Source organism: Phoca vitulina, unplaced genomic scaffold, assembly GCF_004348235.1.
Source record: "Phoca vitulina isolate PV1807 unplaced genomic scaffold, GSC_HSeal_1.0 scaffold71, whole genome shotgun sequence".
NCBI lineage: Eukaryota > Metazoa > Chordata > Mammalia > Carnivora > Phocidae > Phoca > Phoca vitulina.
In genome coordinates this window covers 7,602,812-7,626,035 of record NW_022589774.1, presented here as the reverse complement: position 1 = coordinate 7,626,035, position 23,224 = coordinate 7,602,812, and the positions used below count along the sequence as shown (strand labels likewise).

Sequence of the window (23,224 nt, the reverse complement as noted above, 5' to 3'; positions counted from 1 at the left end):
ATATATCCTTTTGTGTGTGTGTGTGTGTTTTTTTTTATGATGTTAGTCACCATCCAGTACATCATTAGTTTTTGATGTAGTGTCCATGATTCATTGTTTGCGTATAACACCCAGTGCTCTATGCAATATATATATCTTTTTAACATCATGATTTTAATAGCTGGATAGTGTTCTCTCAAGTGAATGTTCTGGAGTTTATTTTGTTTTCATATTATTTGGAATGTACATTATTTTTTTTCAAAATTTTGCTAGTTTAAACTATGCTAGAACAATTTTACCCTTGTATTTTTTGTTCATAAATCTCTTTAAAGTTTTTTAAAGTATTTATTTATTTGAGACAGAGAGCAGAGCAAGAGAACAGGAGGAGGGTGGGCAGAGGGAGAGGAAGCAGCAGGTTCCCTGCTGAGCAGGGAGCCATAGGTGGGCCTATCCCAGGACCCTGGGATCATGACCCAAGCCAAAGGCACATGCTTAATCCACTGAGCCACCCAGGCACCCTTCATAAATCTCACTTTTAAAAAAAATATTTTATTTATTTACTTGAGAGAGATAGAGATAGTGAGAGAGAGCACAAGCGGGAAGGAGGGGGAGAAGCAGACTCCCCACTGAGCACGGAGCCTAATGCAGGACTGGATCCCAGGACCCTGGGATCATGACCTGAGCCAAAGACAGACACTTAACCAACTGAGCCACGCAGGCGCCCCCATAAATCTGACTCCTAAGAGGAAGTCAAAGAATATGACAATATTTACAGTTTTAAACGGGAGCCTTAAAAATGTTTAAAAGAGAATAAGGTTATAGCTAGCATTATTGAATACTTACTATGTTCTATAATAAATTATGTGGATTACCTCTCTTAACATTTACAACCAGAGAGCAGGTAATATTTTTATTCCCAGTTTTAAAATGGAGAAATAAGGGGCACCTGGGTGGCTCAGTTGGTTAAGCGACTGCCTTCGGCTCAGGTCATGATCCTGGAGTCCCTGGATCGAGTCCCGCATCGGGCTCCCTGCTCAGCAGGGAGTCTGCTTCTCCCTCTGGCCCTAACCCCTCTCGTGTGCTCTCTCTCATTCTCTCTCTCTCAAATAAATAAATAAAATCTTAAAAAAAAAAAAAAAAATGGAGAAATAAGCCTAAAGAAGTTAGAAAATTTGTCCATGGACACAAGGGTAGTAAGTGGCAGAGCTAGGATTACAGCCCAGGTCTTGGGCCCAAACTTTTAATTGCTACAATAACCTGTTTCACAGTGTTCTCAATGAGTTGATGAATGTAAAAGTACCATTAAAGAGTGAGGAATTAACCCAAATCAAGGTTTATTATAACCCAAATGCGTATATATCCTGAAAAAAGGGGAGAAATACAACTATGCCAGACACGTACCAGTTTTTCTAATTCCCTATCTCCTATGACTACTTGGAAAGGATTACATTAATAGATCACCAAATACTTTTTTTTTAAATAATATATACAATGAGAAGCCACAGGCAACTTTTACCTAGTTAATATTCTATAGGAATCTGCAACAAAGAGAAATGCACTGAAAATTACCATTTTACATACTTTTACAATTCTTGCACGATCAAAATGACTAAATAGATCCATCTTTTAACAGTTCATTCTGTCTTGAAAACTACAATTAATTCCCATTACCATTTAATGAACAAGAGTTCAATTATTTTCTAACCAGTCATCCCTATGATATCTAAATTCAATTTCCTATTGAATTTGAATAGGAGTGAAGGGAGTGGGTGGGAGCTTTTTCTTATTATTAAAGCTCTTCTACTTATACTGCTTTAAAACTGTCAGCAATTCAATTTTTTTAATGCTGTATTTCAAAGCTTATTACAAAGAGAAAAATTCTTTCTTTTTGAAAAATAACAAAGATAAATTATGTGTTTGGAACTCAGTAAGATTTCCTTCTTCCTCTTAAATCCAAAAACTGATTTGTTGGGTTGTTTTTTTTTTTTTAAGATTTATTTATTTATTTGAGAGAGAGAGAGAGAGAGAGAGAGAACATGAGTGGGGGAGGGGTAAAGGGAGAGGGAGAGAAAAAATCTCAAGCGAACTTCCCTCTGAGTCCACAGCCTGATGCAGGGTTGGATCTTACAAACTGGGATCATGACCTGGGCTGAAATCAAGAGTTGGACATTTAACTGACTGAGTCATCCAGCCGCACCTGATTTGTAGGTTCTAACAAGAATTTGGTCAAATGAGGAATGGAAGGAGAGAGAAAGGGAACAAGAGAAAGTTCTTTAAAATTTGTGCTTTTTTTCCCTTTTGAGCATTTGTAGCTTCAGCATCAGAAACTATATATAGCATCATGACTCTTTGGTCATCATTTTTGGGGAAAAATTTATTTGATAACACATAAAACCTATATTAAACAGGGTTATGAAAAAAACTTCTGTTAAAGGGAGTTATGAAACAATAAATTTGTAGTTCATTCCACACTGCTTCATTTTTTTCAACCCAACATAAGAAATAAAGAGCAAAGATATAAACATGTTAATGTAGGATACAAAATGAAAACTTACTTATTGATGATTTTTCTCCTTGAAATCACTTCTTCCCTTTTTTAGTTTTATGCCACTGTAAGCCTTATTTACCACAATTTATTTTCAAATTACAATTTCACGAAAAGGTTTAAAAAAAAAAACTGCTAGAAATACTTAACAGTAATTCACTTAGAAGTATAATGACAGTTTCTTTAAAACTTTTCTGAAATTATATCCCTTTCCTTTAAGTTTACATCTCAAACCTGAGCCAGAAACATTAAAGTTTATCTCTTACCTAGAATTATATTTGACAATTAAACATACCCAACAAATGCCTACTGCATGTTGATTATGCACCAGATTCATTGTTCCTCTCCTTAATGATATCATACTATGATGTGTACATCAGAAAAGTAATATGATTTATCAAAGCTATACTCATTCCTCCTAATTTTAATTTCATTCCTTTCCATTATCACCAAGTTGTACAGAAAACATCTGTTATGTACCTATATTATGTTTTTTGGAAAGTCATTTTTGCCTTACTGATCTCATACATTAGGATATGTCTACAGTACCAACAAATGCAATCTTCCTAGATATTAAGATAACAAGTATTAAATTGTAACCTACTAAATACTGGGAAGCAGAATGGCATAATGAAAAGGACCATGCACCAGCAGACAGAAAATTTTAAGTTCTACTCTCAATTCTATTAATGGTAACGCTATATAACCACAATGAGTTAAACTCTCTGTATCTCAGGGGTCTTCTGGTTTTTTGTTGGGTTTTTTTTTCTTTTTTCATTTTTTTCTACTTTCTTTTAGATTTCAAGGGTTTATTATCTCCTTGACGACTATTAAGTTAATGCCATAAAGAATACAAGAATGATGAAATGGTAAAACCCACAATACTACTAATACATTAAAAATTTCAGAAAAGGGGGCATATATATGAAAGTAGTATCAGATGGAACTTGATCTGGATTTTTGAAGGTTAGGAAAAATTTAGAAGTCAGAGAGAATAGAAGAGATATAAACAAATAAGGGAAACAGTTTACATAAGGTCCTGGAACTGAATACTGAAATCAGCACAGTGTATGTAAGGCGATTAGACTAGCTGGAGCTGATGCAAATGTAAAGATCATTTCGAATTAGATGGACTATACTATAGCTGCAAAAAAAAAAAAAAAAGGTTCTGAAGGCCATAGACTGCCTAAGTTCAAATCCTAGCTCTGCCACTTACCAAATAAGTGCTTGTAGAAGGTCTAATTCTTTCCACTATTCCTACACAGAAGCAATATAGCAGTAGAAAGACAAAGGACTGCACCAATGCAGTGGATATACTTACCAATTATCCTGAGCATGTCGTGGCATCCAGTTAGATGCATATAATCTTTCTGCACGTCCTTTCACTAGTTAAAATACAGTCATCCTTGAAAGCTTTCTCTACAAAGCATTCTGATAACAATGATATAATTTTAGAGTTCAAAATACCTAAGACATCCCCAGATATGAAACTCACTTTAGAGATGCATATGCTAAAAATCTAGAATAGGAACATGACCAGTGTCATGTTAATGCCACCTGATTGCCATTATAGCTCCTAATATAAAGAGAGAGTCACTCAAAAGGTATTTATTTTTTTAAAAAGCACATTTATGCTAAATACCCCTCTTTGGAACTTGTAAGAGTCATAGTGGAGATCAGTGGTCTCCAGAGTGGGATGACTGAAATGGAATCACATGGGGTGAGCAAGAGCATATTAGATTAGCCATTTGTACATTTTATTCAAACAAAAAGTAAGCTTTACTAATATGTAAAATAAAGATAAAAAGTTAGTACCCTTACTTGGTCCATAGTCTGTTTCATGGTCATGTTTACCTTCAATATGTGAGGTATCCTAAGAGAAAAATGGGAATTCTACAACACAGAGGATGAGACGAAACAAAACAAAAAACACACAAAACCCTGGCTCATTCATTCAAGTCCACACTGAGGTTAGTAGGTGGCTTAGTAAGTGGGTTTGTGGGCCATATTATAAAATGTCAAATTACTCTCACAAAATGAAAAGCAAATTAAAAACATTCCTGCTAGCATTTCAATCAAAAAAGGTGAGTTACCATATGGGAAAGAAAATATTAGTTGGATCTCTCTCTCTCACATCTTACACCAAAAAAAATTCTAAATAGATCAAAGAGTAACCATAAAAAGTGAAACTACAAAAGTGCTAGAAGGAAATAAAAAAGAAGTTTTAACGGTCTCAAATCATAAGTTTTATAAATTCGACTGCTTAAAAATAAAATCATTTTCTGAATGACAAAAGAATCATCACAAGTCAAAACCTCAACCACAAATTGGGCAAAAAGTATATGCAAATCATGTAACAAAGGCCTAACTTCTTTAATAGATGGAGAGCGTCTCTGATAACTTTTAGAAAGCAACAACCCAAGAGAAAAAAACTGGGTAGTAGTTATAAAAAGGCAATTCAGAGTAAAAAAAAACTGCACAGCTATTAAAGTTCAGTTTCACTTACAATAAGAGAAAGCAAATTAAAACACAGTGACCCATTTTTTTAATACATATCTATTGAGCAAAAATAAAATCTGATAATACAATGTGTTAATGAAGGTGTGAAGGAGCGCAGCACCCATACATCCCTGATAAGAACTTAAAAAGCAACTTCTATGGGGGCACCTGGGTAGCTCAGTCAGTTGAGCATCCGATTCTTGTTTACAGCTCAGGTCATATTCTCAGGGTCCTAGAATCAAACCCTGTGCAGCTCCACACTCAGCGGGGAGTCTGCTTATTCTAGCCCTCTCCCTCTGCCCCTCCCCACCTCAGGCATTCTCTCTCAAATAAATCAATCTTAAAAAACACAACTTGTATGGATGGCAATTTAGAAATTTTCATTTCTAGCAATTATCCTACAGACATACTTACACAAATATAAAACAACATATGTAAAGTAGTCATTATGGCATTTTTGTAATATCAAAAGACTGCAAAGAACCTAAATGCCCATAAGAGTAACACTAAATAAACAGGAAAGTTTTACAATGCAATACTATGCAGCATTTTTAACAAGGGAGTTGTTCGTATACTTCAGAATAATCTCCAAAATATGTTAAATAGAAAAAAATAAGATGTAAAATACTGTGTAAAACAAAATAGAAATTGTAAGAAACTTATAGTAGGGATGCTTTGGGGAGAACCATGTAGCTAAGGAAAAGGACTGGAACGAAGACTTACTTTCACTATACACACTTCTGTGTATTTTGCATTTTTATACAACCTATATAAATTGTCTACTGAAAAAACTAATTGAGATATAAAAAAAGAACTGCAAAAAAAAAGAAAAAAAGCAAAGCCATGGATAGAATATCTTAATAATGTAAGGACAAGCAAACAACATAAAAAGAGTGGAACCAACACTTCCATTCCCAATATAATATCATAATCAGTCACACTTTGAAGTAAAATTAGAAATGATCTAATCCAGACCTGACAAATTTGACTAATGAAATTCAAAAATAGCAATAAGGCTATCTGAAATATGGGCTTACATCCATTATTATCAACAAACTTTGTCTTAAGTATTTACTGTGGTGTGTACTTTCTAGCTAATGAAAGTATGAAGCTAGGGGTGCCTGGATGGCTCAGTTGGTTGAGCGTCCCACTCTTGATTTTGGCTTAGGTCATGATCTCAGGGTTGTGGGACTGAGCCCCAAGTCAGGCTCTGGGCTCAGCGCAGAATCCACTTGTTTCTCTCCCTCTCCCTCTCCCCACACCCCTCCACCCCCCACTCACGTGCTCTCTCTCAAATAAATAAAATCTTTCTTAAAAACAGTATGAAGCTATTAAGATATATAGGCATTTAACAACTAAGTACCTAAACATGAAGATAAAACTTGATAAATTTGTCAGCAATGACTTAAAGTCATAAGATAGTCAAAGTATTTAATAAAATTTTAGAAAGCATAACAAAAAATGTTTAGAAGCTGCTTTTGCAACTTCCTCACAATTACAAAGAGCCACATACCACTGAGGAAATGGATGCCTCCTGCCATGGAAAGAAAAATGCTAAAACAATGCACAGAAAATATATGGCAACAGAAACACTTTTGCTTTTCATTATATACTACTGAAAAACACATAAAAAACTCCCTGATGGCTTGAAGAAATAAAAAGAATAAATTATACGATGTTGCCTATGTCGTTGAATTAAAAAAAAACAGATTTTCTAATATGTCTCAGCTTATGAAATTGCCATATTTTATTTTAATGGTGAAATACAAGAATAATTTTTTAGTGATACACTAAGGAAAAATGTATTGGAGAAGATATATTCTTATCAGCAAATAACCTCTTTAATAAAAGCAATGTTTCATGAAAAAACATTTATAAATAGATTAATCAACTTCTTTAGAATTAAAATTTAAAAAATTACAAGATTAAGGTGAGCAAAAGAGGAAGAACAGAATTTGTAAAAATATTCCACTGTATCATTTATAAGAAAGTTATTGCAATAAAGATATTGAAGTAAGAAGTATCCAAGTGCTATACAAACTCATTGAGGTCATTATTTTAATAAAGCAATACCTTTAAAATGTAGTGGGGAAAAAAATGTAATGAAATCCTTATAGTAGTTTGTAATAAGATAGGCTAACAATAAAAATCATTTGTACAGGCACCTGGGTAGCTCAGTCGGTTAACTGTCCAACTCTTCATTTCAGCTCAGGTCATGATCTCAGGGTCATGAGATAGAGCCCTACGTGGGGCTCTGCGCTCAGCAGGGAATCTGCTTAAGATTCTCTCCCTCTGCCCCTCTCCCTGCTCATGCATGCGCACGGGGACAGGCTCGCTCTCTCTCAAATAAATAAATAAATCTTTTAAAAAAATCATCTGTTGAACACAAAAGTGTGTTGGTCATCTCATGTCAAAGTACTTTTAAAAAGCTATTGAGCTTAGGGGCGCCTGGGTGGCTCAGTTGGTTAAGCGACTGCCTTCGGCTCAGGTCATGATCCTGGAGTCCCTGGATCGAGTCCCGCATCAGGCTCCCTGCTCGGCAGGGAGTCTGCTTCGCCCTCTGACCCTATCCCCTCTCATGTGTTCTTTCTCTCTCATTCTCTCTCTCTCAAATAAATAAAATCTTTAAAAAAAAAAAAAAAAGCTATTGAGCTTAGAGGCACCTGGGTAGCTCAGTCGTTAAGTGTCTGCCTTCAGCTCAGGTCATGATCCCAGGGTCCTGGGATCCAGCTCCGCATCGGGCTCCCTGCTCTGCGGGAAGCCTGCTTCTCCCTCTCCCACTCCCCCTGCTTGTGTTCCTGCTCTCGCTATCTCTCTCTCTGTCAAATAAATAAATAAAATCTTCAAAAAAATAAATAAATAAAAAGCTATCGAGCTTAAAACCAGAAAGAAGTTCCGTATTTGCTGACCTTTTCTGTAACAAGTGACTGTCAATAGTATAGCAAACATTAAAATTTAAAAACAAAAAAACATTCAATCTGTCCTTCTAAAGTAAAGGTAACATTTCAACAATCAGTAAGAAAGCATGTGCTTTTCAAAAGTGGTTTGCACTAATGGAGACAGCTTTTTGGTTTTTTTGTTTGTTTTTTTTTTTAAAGATTTATTTATTTGCCAGAGCGAGACACAGCGAGAGAGGGGACACAAGCAGGGGCAGAGGGAGAGGAGAAGCAAGCTCCCCGCTGAGCAGAGAGCCTGATGCGGGACTCAATCCCAGAACCCTGGGATCATGACCTGAGCTGAAGGCAGACGCTTAACGACTGAGCCACCCAGGCGCCCGGGGACAGCTTTTTGGAAAAGGATATTTGGAAATGAAATTTTTTAATCTTGTTCCTGAAAAACACACACACAAACTCTCCTGTCTGCACACTAAAAAATTTGTGAACAATTTTATAGACTTACAACTACTTCCATCTGGATCTACTCTTCTTTCTGAGATCTTTTTCAAATATGATGGCCAAAAAAACAAAATATCAAAACAAGCTCAACTTATGAAAAGAACTTTCAATATCCATATTAAAAACTAGGTATATTCCAAATGAAATTAATAAATCAATTCCCGTAACAAAAGCATCCAAAAGAATAAAATATTTAGGAATAAATTTAACAAAAGAAGTGTAAAACTTTAAAAACTATGAAACATTGCTTGAAAGAAATTAAAGACTATCTAAATAAATGGGAAGACATCCTGTGTTCATGGATCAGAAGACTTAATACTGTATGGAAATACTTCCCAAATTGATCTGCAGATTCAAAATAATCCTTATCGAAATCCCAGCCAGTTTCCTTACCAAAATAGACAAGCTGATCCTTTTTTTTTTTTTTTTAAGATTTTATTTATTTGAGAGAGAGAGAGAGAGTGAGAAAGCATGAGAGGAGAGAGGATCAGAGGGAGAAGCCGACTCCCCGCTGAACAGGGAGCCCAATATGGGACTCGATCCTGAGACTCTGGGATCATGACCTGAGCCAAAGGCAGTCACTTAACCAACTGAGTCACCTAGGCGCCCCAGACAAGCTGATCCTAAAATTCTTAAAGAAATACAAGGAACATAGAATATCCAAAACAATCTTGAAAAAGAAGAGTAAAGTTGGAGAACTCACACTCCTGATTTCAAAACTTACTACAAAGCTACAATAATTAAAGATACAGAACACTGAATAACAATACACATATAGATGCAATGGAATACAACTGACAGTACAGAAATAAACCCTCACATTAATGTTTCATTGATTTTCAACAAAGGTGCCAAGACAATTCAATGAGGAAAAGAACAGTCTTTTAAACAAATGGTGAAGGGACAACTGATTATCCACACATGAAATAATGGTGTGGGAATCCTGTATTATATCATATTCAAAATTTAACTCAAAATGGATTAAGGACCTTCTTCTTTTGCCAGTGTTCCATTCCACTACTAAATGTCATAGATAACATTACACTGCTCTTAGAAAAACACAGAAAAATCTTTGTGACCGTGGATTAGGCAGAGTCCTCTTAAATATGACACCAAAAACACAAACAATAAAAGAAAAAAATAGATAAATTAGACTTTACTAAAATTAAAACTTTTGTGATGCAAAGGACAACATCAAAAAAAAAAAAAGAAAGAAAAAGAAAAGATAACCACAAAATGGGAGAAAATATTTACAGATTCTATAATTGACAAGGGATCTGTAAATCTCAATAATAAAAAGACAATCAAATTTAAAAATTGGCAAAGGATCTCATAGACATTACCCCCCAAAAGATATAAATGGTGGGGTGCCTGGGTGGCTCAGTCAGTTAAGTATCCTGACTCTTGATTTCGGCTCAGATCATGATCTCAGGGTGCTGGGATCGAGCCCAGCATCAGGATTCATCAGGATTCCCGCTCAGCAGGGAGTCTGCTTGAGACTCTTTCTCTCCCTCTCCCTCGCCCTCTATCTCTCCCCCACCGCTGGCTCACACTCTCTCTACCTAAAAATAAATAAATCTTATTTAAAAAAGATATAAATGGCTAATAAGTACATGAAAAGATGTTCGGGAGAAGGGAAATGCAAATTAAAACCACAATGGCATACTATTTCATACTCCTAGGATGGCTATAATCTAAAAATAACAAGTGGCAAGTATAGAGAAAGTGGAAGCCTCATGCATGGCTGATGGGAATGTAAATTAGTACAGATGGTTAAACACAGAGTTACCATGTGACCCAGAATTTCACATCTAGCTATATACCTAAGAGAACAGTAAACATAAGGGCACATAAAAACTTGTATGTAAATGTTCATATGAGCATTATTTATAACGACCAAAAGGTAGAAGTGACCCAAATGTCCATCAGTTAATACACAGCTAAATAAAATATGGATATTCAATAATAGAATATTATATGGCAATTAAAAGGAATGAAAACTGATACATGTTACAACATGAATGAACTATGAAAACATTTTGTTAAGTTTAAGAAGTTAGTCACAAAAGACCACGTATTACATGACTGCATTTATAGTATTAAATGTCCAGAACAGGTAAATCCATAGAGACAGAAAGCAGATTAGTAGTTGTCTACAACTGGGGGAGATAATGAAGAGAAAAGAGTAACTGCCAATGGGTACAGAAATCTGGGGTGTGGGGGGAGGGGAGGTTGGTAATGAAAATGTTCCAAAATTGACTGTGGTGCTGGCTATATAACTCTATAAAGATACTAAAAAGCACTGAACTATACACTTTAAATAGACAAACTATGGTCTGTGAATTAAATCTCAATTGAAATATTAGGCATATTCCATTACATTGCTCTGATTTTTAAAAAATGGTTTTGTACTGATAAAGTTATTTAATATGCTGGGACCCACAAAAGGGAGGCCACTTCACCAGCAGCACTGCCCATATCATCAATCTAAACCTAAGGGCGCCTGGGTGGCTCAGTCGGTTAAGCGTCTGCCTTCAGCTCAGGTCATGATCCCAGGGTCCTGGGATTGAGCCCCACATCAGGCTCCCTGCTCAGCGGGAAGCCTGCTTCTCCTTCTCCCACTCCCCCTGCTTGTGTTCCCTCTCTCACTATCTCTCTCTCCGTCAAATAAATAAATAAAATCTTAAAAAAAAAAAAAAATCTAAACCTAAGTAGGCCCCACTTACGGGAAACACCTGTCAATGAAATCTAACATACACCAAACACCATCCTCCAACTCAGTTTCAGCTAGCTTACCTTGCCCTAGGAAAGAGGACCTGGTAGCTTTATCAGGAAATCCCCAACCTCTAGCCAATCACACCCTGTTTCTGAGTTGCCCCTTCTAAGGCTCTATAAAGTCGGCTCTTATCCAAAATCCCTTAAGAGTGTTCCACTGCTTGTGAGGCACTGTACTCCTCTAATCCATGGATTTTCCCTTGAACAAAGGACATCAAACTTGTTACTAAATTGTATTATTTTTGTCATTTCACAATAGTGTTAATAAACAAAATAAATTATTTTAAAATATACTGAAGGGACACCTGGCTGGCTCAGTCAATTAAGTGTCTGACTCTTGATTTCAGCTCGGTCATGATCTCAGGGTTGTGAGATTGAGCCCCCAAGTCAGGCTCCATGCCCAGCATAGGATTCTTTCTCCCTCATCCTCTGCCAGCCCCCTCCCTCTAAAAAAATAAAAAAAATAAAGAAAATATATTGCTAATTTCACCTCTCATCTTTATCTTAAAATTCTTGCTTTTGTATACTTTATAATGAACATAGTATTCATATTAGTAGGAATAAATAAATGGTTTAGTAAAGGTACCCGTACACAAGAAATCTTCTTACTGATGGGGTACTCAATCTCTTAAAAAGCTTAGCAGTACAGGTTATATAATTATAGATAATAATTCAGCAGTTCCTCATTTACTTCCTTAGCACAACTCTTTTGTATATTACGTTCAAGTTCAAATCCTTTATTTAAATTCAGGTTATTTATCCAGATGTTTACATCTTAATAGTAAGCTCATTTGTGAACAAGAACTTAGGAATTCCCTCTTTTGCCTAGAATTTGCTAAGTTCATTTTTAAATTTTGGGGGATAGAACACTTTTACTAAAAAAAGAACTTTCTCGGGGCATCTGAGTGGCTCAGTCAGTTAAGCGGATGCCTTTGGCTGAGGTCATGATCTCTGGGTCCTGGGATCCAGTCCTGGGATCCAGCCCTGAGTCGGGCTTCCTGCTAAGCGATAAATAAATAAATAAATCTTTTTCTTTCCAAACAATCTCAAGTTACAGATAAGGTGCTAGTAGTGTGGTATAATTAAAACTATACATGTGGTCTTCCCTGATTCCTAGCAGGAGCTCAAAAAAACTGCTGGAATTTCCTGTGTGATCCAAATGTCTTTTGTTATTCAAAACAAGCCCCCTTAGGCCTTACCTGAGTTTATGCTAATGAGGTGATGAAAGGTAGCCCCCCCCCCCATACCTTCAAGATGAGGGTTGGTCACCAGAAAGACCAAGTCAGTGATCAGAGGGTTAGAACTTTCAGCCCCACTCCCAACCTTAAGTGAGGAGAAAGGAGCTAGAGTCTGAGTTCAATCACCAATGGCCAGTATTTTCATCAATTAAACCTATATAATGAAGCCTCCATAAAAACCCCTAAGCAACTGGGTTTAGACAGTTTCTGGGTTGGTGAATATATTAATGTGTGTGCCTGGAGAGGGCATGGAAGCTCTGCACCAACCACCCCACCCCTCAATATCTTGCTCTATGCATTTCTTCTATTTGGCTGTTCGAGGGCTATATCCTTCATAATAAACCAGTATATTAAGTAGAGCACTTTCCTGAGTTCTCCAAGTCATTCTACTGAATTATTGAACCTGGAGAGGGAGTGGGTCATGGGAACCCCCAGAACTGCAGTTGTGATGAGGGATAAGAAGGCTGGCTGAGGGGCGCCTGGGTGGCTCAGTCGTTAAGCGTCTGCCTTCGGCTCAGGTCACGATCCCAGAGTCCTGGGATCGAGTCCCACATCGGGCTCCCTGCTCCGCGGGAAGCTTGCGTCTCCCTCTGCCGCTCCCTGCCACTCTGCCTGCTTGTGATTCCTCTCTCTCTCTCTGTGTCAAATAAATAAATAAAATCTTTAAAAAAAAAAAAAAAAAAGAAGGCTGGCTGAAGACAAAGCATAAGCCCACACCCTGCAACCTCCTCCCAACCCCCGCACTCCTGGGTGGGACAGGTGTGACATTCTTCCAGGAAGTTCCCATCTATCTTAATGCTATTACCTTACTAGAGGGGTAAACAACCTTAACTTGACAATGGCAAAGCCTCCAGTATCCTGGGAGTCTTCTTTAACATCCTTTTGAAACCTCCCTTTTCCTTACCTTCCCCAACCCCATAGTATATAATCTGCCACCCCTCACAACCCCGGGGCAGCAGCTCTTTCTGCTCAAGGGTCCTGTCCCCGTGCTTTAATAAACCACCACTCTGCACCAAAGACGTCTCAAGAATTCTTTCTTAGTCGTCGGCTCCGGACTCCACCCCATTGAACCTCACTTATATCCCAAAATCCCATCAGTTGGTCAGGCATAAGTATGGGTACCTGGGGACTCTACTTGCAGCTAGCACCTAAAGAGGGGTCGGTCCTGTGGGACTGCCCCTTAAACTTGTGGGGTCTGATGGCTAATTCTAGGTACATAGTATGAGAATTTAACTGAATTACTGGACACCCACTTGCAGTCAGAGAATTGACTGTCAATGTGGAAAAATGACACATCAGAGAAAAACCATGTAAGTAGATATAAATCTTTCATTTTCCTAAAACATCTAAAAGTAAGTTGCAAATTGGTATCACCCTCAAATAATTTAGAGTATATTTTGATAAACAATGCATTTCCTCCATAATTACAATGTAACCAACAAAACCAGAAAATTAATACTGATACATACTACCATTTAATCTTCAGAACTCATTCAAGTTTCTCCAAAAGTTACAATAGTATGCTTTATACTCAAAGGATTCAGTCCAGAATTACCTGTTACATTCAGTGGTCATGTCTTCTTAGATTCTTCAATTTTTCCTGAATCTTTAGTTCTTTCCTAAACTTTTAGGACCTTTATACTTGTGGAAGTGGTTGTCTGAAGGGTTGAAGTTTGTGAATTACTATGATATGAAGAGGGCTAGCTATATAAAATCAGGGAAAGTTTATACTAGATGTGGATGGGTATGGCACATAACACAAGTGGTAAAATAAGGTAACTGGTAAATGTTGGAGGTGTGCACATGTGTGCATTTTGTGTCTTTCTACAGAGCGTGGTTCACCTGAGTATAATATCCTGAGTTCACCTAGTATTTCTTAAGGGTGAAACCACATATAAATAAACACAAAATTCATGTTGTGTTCTATCTGTTCCCTAATACAGTAATTGTATTGGACCAAACGCATGTTTTCAAAACATGCGTTAAAGTAGGACTAATTATATTTAGATCTAACATCTGAATGCTCAGTGTGTTTACTGTTACTGTGGTGTTGATTCCCAGTCCCTCTTAGGACACAGAGTTAATGCACCTATGTATACATACCACACACCACTGTCTACCTATGTATGTTGAAAACCATGAGCTCATCGTAGTATCTCCAACGCCAGCCCAACACCATAGGGTTCATTCTAGTTTTATCCTTCTCCATATCTGTGATTTCCTTCCCTAAAGGAAACCTAGCTCTTATTACCTTACATATTTACTTATTTGATCAATCCTCTGTGTGTAACCAATATTCCATGGCTGCAGTGACCCACTCCCACCCATTGAGGTGCCCTCCTCATTCCATTCAGGTTCCAATATTGTGCATCTGGGCTTTTGGAGTAAATTATTGGGGGTAAGGGAGTAATGGAGAGAGGGGAAGGGAGGGGAGGGGAATAGAAAACAAAAAAGAAGACATGAAAAATTTTGAGGGAGAAGAGCCCACTGTTACAAGGTTATTTTAAAATATAAAAATGAAGAATACAGGGCAAACTTGGTTCCATATCATTAAGCACTTTTCTGTAATATAATGATTTATTTTATATTTTCCTTTATAAAACATTATACCATGGAAAATTTCAAACATATACAAAACTAGAGAGAACAGAAATGAGCTTTCATATATGTGTCAATTAGCAGGAATAAAACAGATTGGACCCAGGCAAAGACACTATTAGTCAAAATAAATGATGTTAACTTTTCCACAAGGGGCCATTTATATAGTATAAGACACACTAGGGGCCAGTCCCCTCCTCTTATGGAACTCATATTCTATAAGAATGATAAACAAGTAATTAAGTAAATTAAGATACTCTCAGATTGCTTTAATGGCTATGAAGAAAATGAAACCAGGTAATACGATACTGTAACAAGTACAGGGAGAGTGACTTGAGAATGGGTAGTCAGAGAACATCTCTGTCAAGAGGTGGCATTTGAATTGAGACCTGAATGACAAGAAGGAGCTAGGCTGGCAAAAATGTGAGGACAAAGAGAATAGAAAATACAAAGGCTCTAACAAAAGCTTGACATTTTTGAGGACAGATAGGTTTTAGGGGTAGGAAACAGTACTGTAGAAGAACTATAAGAACAACAGTTGTGACAGTTGAAGAAACAAAAGTGCAACTTAAAATACATACTCACCCATTTGTTAACCATATATAGGAATGTATGTTTAGCACTGTGCTAGGACTACACTCGAAGTGAAGACATTTCCTTCTCTCAGCCAAAATATACTATGTTGATTATATAGATACACATCAAGGGCGCCTGGGTGGTTCAGTCTTTTACATGTCTGCCTTTAACTCAGGTCATGATCCCAGGGTCCTGGGATCAAGCCCCACATCAGGCTCCCTGCTCAGCAGGGAGTCTGCTTCTCCCTCTGCCCCTCACCCTGGCTCGTGCTCTCTCTCTCTCTCTCTAATAAATAAATAAATAAATAAAATCTTTTTAAAAAAATATAGACATACGTCAAATTGATAACAATACAAGATATTACTACCAAAAAAGAGGAAAATTAGTCTTCCTCTTAGATTATGTATTAGCAATGCAACTGAAGTGACAGTTATAATATTTTTAGCACTGCCTCTTTAAAGATGATTACCTTAACAAGTACTTTCTAATTGTTCTATTTTGTTTCCAAAAGAGATGCAACTATGATTTGTTGAGTATCTACATTATGCTAGAGTCCTGTGCTAGGGCCTGCACACATGAATCTTGAAACGTCAAAATACCAATTACCATTTTTACAGAGCAAAGTTAGGCTCAAAGTGATTTGCCAGAAGTCAACTAAGTGGCAGAGTTAGGATTCAAATTCAGATTCCACTGCTAACATAACGTTCTTTCTACAGAACTATCTTGGGCTTTTGTTTTTAAATCATTAAAAGGAACTTTTAGATACCTGATACTTCTTTACTACATGGTACTTGTATCAACTTCTAAATCTTAATGTTTTAATATCCAATTGGAGAATTATTTTTCAGTTCTACCATTCACTGTGTCTATCTAAAATCATTATCAGTAACCTTACCTTCATTTTTTTGAGTATTCTTCAAAAGTACATTGATACTGTTTGTGGTGAGAATTAGTGACAAGCCAGAAGATCTATGATTTGGAAATTGCTGTATTTTTAAAAAATATAACAGAATGCTCAATTTTACTGCACAATCAAGACATTTCAGAAGTACAGTCTATGAAAGAGGGTAGACTCTAGGATCTGTTAATCCTCAATTAAAATTACAGTCAATCAAACCTCTTCACAACAATCAAGTTGTTTAACCAAGGTGTATGGTAGAGCAATGAGGAAATTCCTAAAAATCTCCAAAGAATTATGATAGGAATAGTTACATATAGAAGTTGAAAATCAGGCAAGTTTCATATGCCAAAACTCAAGTATATAAGACTTTTGGGGGGCACCTGGGTGGCTCAGTCGTTAAGCGTCCACCTTCGGCTCGGGTCATGATCCCAGGGTCCTGGGATCGAGCCCCGCATCGGGCTCCTTGCTCAGCAGGGAGCCTGCTTCTCCCTCTCCCCACTCCCCCTGCTTGTGTTCCCTCTCTCGCTGTCTCTCTGTCAAATAAATAAATAAAATCTTTAAAAAAAAAAAAAAAGACTTTTGGTAAAAAGTTTCTATGGCTGGGGCGCCTGGGTGGCTCAGTTGTTAAGCGTCTGCCTTCAGCTCAGGTCATGATCCCAGGGTCCTGAAATCGAGCCCCACATCGGGATCCCTGCTCAGCAGGAAGCCTGCTTCTCCCTCTCCCACTCCCCCTGCTTGTGTTCCCTCTCTCGCTGTGTCTCTGTCAAATACATAAATAAAATCTTTTAAAAAAAAAAAAGTTTCTATGGCTAAAGCTCTCAGAAAACATAAAGAATAGGGACATACCAACATTGTCTAATGTTTTCTGGTAAACTTTCATATCCAAATCATTTTAACTTCTATGATGAAACTATACCAAAAGAACCAACAAATTTAGCCATATAATTTATAAGAGAGAGAATAAATAATCCTTTTAAAAATTTAGTCATCTAAGCTAACTACTATTCTTTATTTTGTCATGTTTCTTCTGTTCTTATTTATAACCAAAACTCCTTTTCCATCCCACTGCATCTTCTGCCAGCCAAGGTTAGCATTCAAGTCTGCAAGTAAATGTTAATTATTAATACAATAAACATTCAACTTTCATATGAAGCTTCAATCTTATTTTCTCTCATACTCATACATATCTCCTTCCTCTTTTTCCATTACTAAGTGTCACAGATGATGCTATCATTACATTGCTTTCTATATTTATAAGGGTCCAAGCTCATATCCCCAGACTTAGGGGCGACACATTTATTCCCCTTAGACATTAACTCTTCCTTTCTCCTTCTTCCTTGATGGAAACAAATTTCAACAGTCTATAGGAAAGATGAGCTCAGCAACCCTTATACATTTAAAATTATAGACATGCTGATGAGATTTATTTCAATGATTATTGCCATCTGCTCTTTCTATTTTTACAGGAAAGAGGATCTGCCACTACAAATTGAACTATTAGTTCACTTAAATTATTCTACCTCTGAAAGTGACCTACATTTAATTTTTCAGGAAATGTATAAAACAGTAATGAATTGTGACAACTATATTATGGAAGAACACAAAATTTTAAAGTGCTATCAGTGGGTTTGGCTGTTTTATAAGTAAATCTTACTTGGCTCACAAAATAAGTTTACTAATATAAAATATCTGTCTTAAATTTTTAAACAGCAGCAAATAAAAGATGTAGCTTAAAAGAAGCTTCAAAGAAATAGCTTCAGTTTTCTGTAAAAAATTAGAAACTTACATTTTCTAATACATTTATTCCAAGTATTATTTCCTAGGTACTGATATGAAAGGCATGTTTTGAATGATTGGCCTTATTAGAAAAGCTATACCAAAGAGTTCCTCTATTTACTAATAGCAAGAAAATTTGGTCATTATGATCTCAAATTAAGGAAGTTACTAATGATTAGACAAAAAAATACATAAATGAATAAGGAATGCCTTGTAGCTTGCAGGGTAGCAATTATAAAAAATATAGGCACATGAATCAGAAATGAAAAAAATTAATACTGTTTTTATTCACAGATAGCATAATGTGTATGTACCATGTATTCAGAAATCTATAAACACACTACTAGAACTAATAAGTGAACTTAACCAGGAAATTCAAATGTGTTTCTACATTCTAGCAACAAATGATTAGAAAATAAAATTTAAAAATATTGTCATTTGTATTTTCCTCACTCTTGAATAAAACCGTTAAAATGAAAAAATTATTATCATCTATGATAACATCAAAAATATGAAATACTTAGGGATAGACTGGGCAAAATATGTGCAAGATGTGTGCATAAAAGTGTGGAGAAAAAGGTGTGGAGAACTAAAACTACTTGGAAAACTAAAAACGTTGCAAAGACAAAGTAAACAAGACTTAAGTGGAGAAATACATCATGTTCATGGATTACAATGTTCAACATTGTTAATATGTCAATTCTCACCAAAATGATCTACAGATTTTTTTTTAAAGATTTTATTTATTTGACACACAGGCAGGGTGGGGGGGGGGGCAGAAGCAGACTCCCCGCTGAGCAGGGAGCCTGATGAGGGGCTCGATTCCAGGACCCTGGGATCATGACCTCAGTGGAAGGCAGACGCTCAACCGACTGAGCCCCCAGGTGCTCCTGATCTACAGATTCAATGCAATCCCAATCAAAATCCCAGCAGGTTTTTTGTTTGTTGTTTTTTTTTTTAACAAAACTTGACAAGATTTTAAAATTTATTTAGAAATGCAATAAACCTAAAATAGCCAAACAATTTTGAAAATGAAGAAAAAAGCTGGAAAATTTATACTGTCCGAGTTCAAGACTTACTATGAAGCTATAGTAATGAAGACAAGTGCTATACTGGCAGAAGGATAAAACCCTGTGGAATACAGAAAGAGACCCACATATGTGTGTTCACTTCGTGTTCTACAAAGATGCCAACATAATTCAATCCTTCCTGTCTGTATTTGCAAACATACGTGAGGAGGAAACACTATTACTCTATGTTATTCTTCTGGAAGTAATAGGATTAAAACGTGTAAAGGCTTACTTTTCCCTGATTAGTAACTATTAAATCCACAGAGAAAGGTATCTCAATGTTTCATCTTCTCTATATTTAGCAATTAGTTTGTCTCCTTTGGGAGGTGGAAAGCAATCAGCTATGCACTACAGAAATACAGCTGCTTTTCTTTTATTTAAAATAGATGAAGGTAGGGGAAGTGAGAAGACTAACTATATGACCCCTACAATATACTGTTAATGTGTAAGGAAAAAAAAAAAAAACCTGTCAAACAGGAACGTTAAGAAATGTTTTATTCCAGACTAAAAATGGGAAGAAAAAAATCATCATAATGACAGAAAATATAAGGTTGTCAAAGAATCCATAATTTATCTTTGGAGTCAAAGAAAATCAGCCTGTGACTGTAACCAGTGTTAAAATGTCTTTTGGGGGGGCGCCTGGGTGGCTCAGTCATTAAGCGTCTGCCTTCAGCTCAGGTCATGATCCCAGGGTCCTGGGATGGAGCCCTACATCGGGCTCCCTGCTCCACAGGAGGCCTGCTTCTCCCTCTCCCACTCCCCTCTCTCGCTGTGTCTCTCTCTGTCAAATAAATAAATAAAATCTTTTTTAAAAAAATGGGGTTTTTTGGTTTTTTTTTTAAATAAAATCATTTCCTTATTGAACTGGAAGGGGGACAGAGGGAGAAAAAGAACAAAAAGTTTCAAAATAAAAGCAAAAATTTAAATTACTCTTGGGAAAACATTTTCAAGAAAATGTTGACAAGTGCTATGATTCACAGCTGTTTTCAATATTCAATAAACATTATACTTTATGCTTCTAATGTCCCTCTTTGAAATATAATTGAGTATTGGTATTTTTACCTATTTTACCTAAAGCTCCCAACAATAGAATTCAAAAGAAAACCATACTCCCTCAAACCTTCATTTGTCCTTTTAACTAAGATATGTTTTAATACAGTGAAAGTGATAATACTGAAGAATATAATAGCCTTGAAGTTAAAGCCAGTCCTATTTTTATTTTCACCAATCCTGATTACACAAAGTATGGAAAATATTTTGATTCTATTTGAAAAGGCCAAAGGGGAGTAAAGGAGAGGAGAAAGTAGCATTAATGAATGCCTATTCTGTGCTAGACACAGTGGTGTGCTGATAAATGTTTAACAATCAGCCCTCGGGTGTGTGTGTGTGCGTGCGCGTGTGTGTATGAAATGTGTGTTTATTATAAATTTTGAAGGCTGTAGGACACAATTTAAAAATTATAATAAGATATACAATACTCTTCATTGTAAATTTCTTAGAGCCAACTAATTCTCACAGAATGTTCTACTGATTTTGCCAAACTCCTGAGAAGCCAACTTAGGGTTGCAAGAGATAAACAAATGTAATTCCGATCTTAATGTTATTTGATATTTTCATCTACATTAAAGAATAAAAGGAAAGTGAAACAACAATGATATATGTCATAACCTCACTTGTTCATCAATGATATAAGCAACCTCTTTGCTGAATTAGATAATACATGCACACCTTAGAGATACTAAGGGTTCGGTTCCAGACCACTGCAATAAAATTTATATTGCAAAAAAGCAAGTCAAACAAATGTTTTGGTTTCCTGGTGCATATAAAAATTATGTTTACACTATGCTGAAGTCTATTAAATGTGCAACAGCATTACGCCTTAAAAAAAAAAATGTACATACTTTAATTAAAATACTTTACATGCTAAAACATTAGCTTTCAGCAAGTGGTATCTTTTTGCTGGTGGAAGGTCTTACCTGAGTGTTGATGGCTGCTGACTGATCAGGGTGGTAGTTGCTGAAGGTTGGGGTGGCTCAGGCAATTCTTTTATTTTTTTCTAAGGCCAATTAAACTAATTTTATTCAGAGTAAGTTTACATTAAGTTACAATATTAACAATCTCTAGAGACAAGGAACATAAAATTTAAGAAGTAAAAATCTGGTCTTTTACAGACCATATATTATAGAACACACAAATGAAAATTTACAAATATAGAAATAATGACAATACTTAATGGTGAGGATTTTCACATGCAAACCCATAAAATGCCATATTTTAAACACACATGTTTCTAAAAGGGAGAAACTTTTTAATAACTTAGCACAAAATCAAATTATATAAACTTGGTATATTCCATAAAATATTGCTTTACACATTTATACCATGATCAAAATTCCTTTGGTAGCATTTAATCAAAATGAAGCACACTAGTATGTAATATATAAAGTACTCTTAAATGTTACTATAAAAGTATTTTTGTTACAGTTATGGCACCTATATGTACACAAAACGTGAAACCAGGTGCCAACAAAATCCTTTTAATCTTTTAACAAAATAACTTCTGCTTCACATTATCAAGATTTTAATTCTCCTATAAAACTTTTTACAGTGGTTATAGCACAAATAACAACGGCATAACTGTAAAAACAAACCAAACTTTATTAGAGCAATCATACAAATACTGCAATGAAAAAAATCAAACAGCAGTTACCCCAATGCAAAAAAAAGGGGCTGCTAGACTCAATCCTAGAAGAGTAAACACAAACACACTATCCCCTAAACTCCTAAGCAAAAAATCCACAAACAACTCAGCAGAAGTAGAACAAAGATGCTCGTGGGTTCACCACAGCAAGCACACCTGACCTGGTGCTGTCCTGGCATACATGAGAGGTCTCACTGAGAAATCTTGCTCTAAAAAGTCATCAGAGTTTAAAATGTATGGAACATAAAGGAAACAAACAGATGCCAATATTTACGTCGCATAATTGATTAGCCAGCTTTTGACATTGTTTCTTCCTAACACCCGCCAACAAAGGGCTCTTGTTTCTAAACTAAGTGTCCATCAACCAAGAGAGCCTGCCTTCAGGAGTATACCAGTCATCTCTGCAGCCCATGAACACAGCACGGAGGGTCTTTTTAACTATGCATTCATGAGCACACACAGACACCAAACCAAACTTTTGGCTTTCTGTCACAAGAACTACATCTTACAAAGGAACCTCTTTTAACCAGTATCTTCTTGTCCAATCTCAAAGTCATTCTGCACAAAGCAACAAAAACAAAACAGCGAAAAGAGTTAAGAAGGAGAACTGGAGGGAAAGACACATACGCCATTTGCAAAACCTTATGCTTTGTGAAAGGTGATCCAAGAAACCATCTCTTTTCTTTCTAATGCAAAAGTCTTTGTGCTGGCTCAATCTCAGAAGTCTTGGAAATAGCACAGAAATGCTTCGCTGCTCTGAAGATACATTCTAGTGTCTCGCTGAGAGAAAGCAGCTAGCCAATATATCAGGCCATGTAGTGGTGATTATCTCTCTCCATATAGTCTATCTATAAGAAATTCAATTCTTTTGGGGCACCTGGGTGGCTCAGTCATTAAGCGTCTGCCTTCGGCTCAGGTCATGATCCCAGGGTCCTGGGATCGAGCCCCACATCGGGCTCCCTGCTCTGCGGGAAGCCTGCTTCTCTCTCTCCCACTACCCCCTGCTTGTGTTTCCTCTCTCGCTGTGTCTCTCTCTGTTAAATAAATAAAATCTTTAAAAAAAAAAAAAAAAAAAAGAAATTCAATTCTTTTTTATTTTTTTTATTTTTTTTTTTAAAGATTTTATTTATTTATTTGAGAGAGAGAGAATGAGAGAGAGAAAGCACATGAG

General features: G+C 36.3%; 1 protein-coding gene across 1 annotated transcript in view; it reads right to left on the bottom strand.

Moving 5' to 3' along the window:
• The window catches only part of XPR1 (xenotropic and polytropic retrovirus receptor 1), a 240,745-nt gene that overhangs the window by 120,428 nt on the left and 97,093 nt on the right, over window positions 1-23,224 (bottom strand). The window lies entirely within an intron of this gene.